Source organism: Octopus bimaculoides, chromosome 10, assembly GCF_001194135.2.
Source record: "Octopus bimaculoides isolate UCB-OBI-ISO-001 chromosome 10, ASM119413v2, whole genome shotgun sequence".
Lineage (NCBI taxonomy): Eukaryota > Metazoa > Mollusca > Cephalopoda > Octopoda > Octopodidae > Octopus > Octopus bimaculoides.
This window is the reverse complement of record NC_068990.1, coordinates 46,513,886-46,516,385: the sequence shown is the minus strand read 5'-3', so window position 1 is coordinate 46,516,385 and position 2,500 is coordinate 46,513,886. Positions and strand designations below refer to the sequence as shown.

At 38.2% G+C, this 2,500-nt stretch overlaps 1 protein-coding gene across 3 annotated transcripts in view; it reads left to right on the top strand.

Annotated features, from left to right (window-relative positions):
* LOC106874196 (uncharacterized) overlaps positions 1-2,500 on the top strand; it is a 119,099-nt gene that overhangs the window by 92,961 nt on the left and 23,638 nt on the right. The window contains exon 1 of one of the 3 annotated variants that reach the window (XM_052971167.1): positions 77-201. The exons of the other annotated variants lie outside the window; for them this stretch is intronic. The gene's annotated coding sequence lies outside the window, so the exon portion shown is untranslated. Of the gene's footprint in view, positions 1-76; positions 202-2,500 lie in introns of those variants that run through there. 3 annotated transcript variants of the gene reach the window in all.

The window sequence follows — 2,500 nt, the reverse complement described above, 5'->3', positions numbered from 1 at the left end:
ACACACACACACACACACATACATTCACATACATCGAACTTCCATGCAGTTTCTGTCTACCAACTTCACTCACAAGGTTTTAGTTGGCTCTGGGCTACAGTAGAAAACACTGACCCAAAGTGTCACGCAGTGGAACTGAACCCGAAGCCACATGTTCCAAAGAAATTCTCTTAACCACACAGTCATGTCTGCTTCTATAACGTAAGGCTGAGAGATTGTTCTTTACTTTTTCTTTTTTTCTTAATTGAATAATACATATTTAATGGCTGAATGTAGAAAACAGAAAACTCGTGTAACAATAGCGGAGGACTTCATCATTAATAATAAAGATCTGACTCAAAGGAATTGCTTGTCTATGAGATATTCACCAGATAACTCATGATATTGATTCTATAATTAAGTTTCTTGCAGCTGTCAAATTTCAACATTAATGTCTTATATAATGTTCTTTCGGCTTCAGGATTCTAAGCGGCCCTCACCCACCCCAAAAAATAACGAAAAAAAAAATCATTCGAATTTTAGTGAAAAACAAAAATAATGATCATTCTTGTACTTCGAAAATGGTTTTATAAGTGAAAAATCAATTTCAGTTTCATTCTATTGTCATACATTTTATACACCTAAAACGAAAGATTGTCATCCACGGATGTTTGTTCAAAATCGTTGGTTTTCTTTGTTTGTTTGTTTTTTGCTTTGTTTGTTTATCGTTGCTGTCGTTCGTGCAGTGGTGCATATAGTACAGCGGTAAAGCGTTACATTTTCGGTCATTCGAGTCTGAAGGAATAACGGTTTCGATTCTTAGTAGAACGACTCCTCTTTTATTCAAATTATTCATTCAATATATTCATCTCTTCGGAGCAGACTCGGGAGAAAGTTTAAGAAATTCGCTTCTCAACCACGTAGATCTGGATTCGGTTCCTCTGTGTGGTACCTTCTGCTATATCCTTGGGAGGGGGGGGGTGACTAATGTCTTGTAGATGAAATTTGGCTGACGGAAAGCTACACATGAGGCCCCTCATAAAGGTGTGTGTGTTTACACTGGTTCAACAATTCGTGTAGATTTTGGCAAACAGATCGTTAAAATTAGCACCAGACTTTCAAATAAACACAGGGGCTGATACGATTAGCTAAACCTTTGAAGGAGGTGCCTCAACATGGTGCCCTACAGTCCAGTGGCCAAAACTAATATAGGAATATATATATATATATATATAGAAAGCAAATTGTTTTTTTGATTTTTTTTAATATTGAGCGCCAAACTATATTCTTTATTTATGCTGCTGCCGTCAGAAATATTAGACCAGAGTTGGGGTGAGGGAGAAACAAAATACGAAATGGGCTCAGCTGGATTGCAATCGATCCGAACTGACCCAGGTCAAAATAACAACAGTTGAATGGGTTATTATTGTCTCCTCTTAAATAACACAAAGCTCTATATTTAGGCTTACAAATTCTTACTCTGAAATGTTCGTTTATATTTTTGTCTCCTGATAGTTAAATACGTTTTGCTTTATAATATTCTTTTTTATAATCCACGTTAATCTTAATTCGGATAGATCCCTGATAATCCAGTGTCATTTATATATATTCTCTAGTAGGATTTTGCTATTATTTTATTCATTTATTTTCATATCATGTCATTCTCTGAACAACGGTCCAATCACAGGTTCACTTCACTGCATCTCTGAATCGGGAATGACAAGAAAGTACCTATGCAACTCGGGCGGAATAAATACCGCAAGATGTATTTGTTCGAAAGGACCAATTTAAGGCTGTTCTCGTCGATCGGCGAAAGATATTCGCATTTTCATGCAAATATTTTCCATAAACTCTGTTATCAGCATTATTAGCAGCAGTAAAGCCGCAAGCAGGCAGAATCATTTGCACACCGAACACAATGCCTAGCTGTACTTCTTTCAGCTTTACGTTCTGCGTTCAAATTCCGCCGATGTCGACTTTGCCTTTCATCTTTTCGGATTCGATAGAATAAGTACCAGTCAAGCACTGGGATCGATATAATCGACTAGGCCCCCTTCTCACCACGATTCAGGCCTTGTACTTATAGCTGAAAGAATCAGTAGTAGTAGCGGTGGTTGTGGTAGTGTAGTAGTATTTTGGCGGTGGATTGGTAGGATTTATTTTCTACTCTAAGCGCAAAGCCGGAAATTTTGAGGGATGGGCGGGGCAGTCGATTAGATCGACTCCATTACGCAACTGGTATTTAATTTATCGACCCCGAAAGGATGAAAGGCAAAGTCAACCTCGGCGGAATTTAAACTCAGAACGTAGCGGCAGACGAAATACCGCTAAGCATTTCGTCTGACGTGCTAATGATTCTGTCAGCTCCCCGCCTTACTGGTAGGATTTATTGCGCATCGAATAAATTGTTCCGACGCATTACGTTCTGAGTTCAAATCCCGCTAATTTGATTATGCCTTTCACCTCTCTACGGTCGATAAAATAAAATACCAAACAAGTAATGAAGGCGATATTATTGACC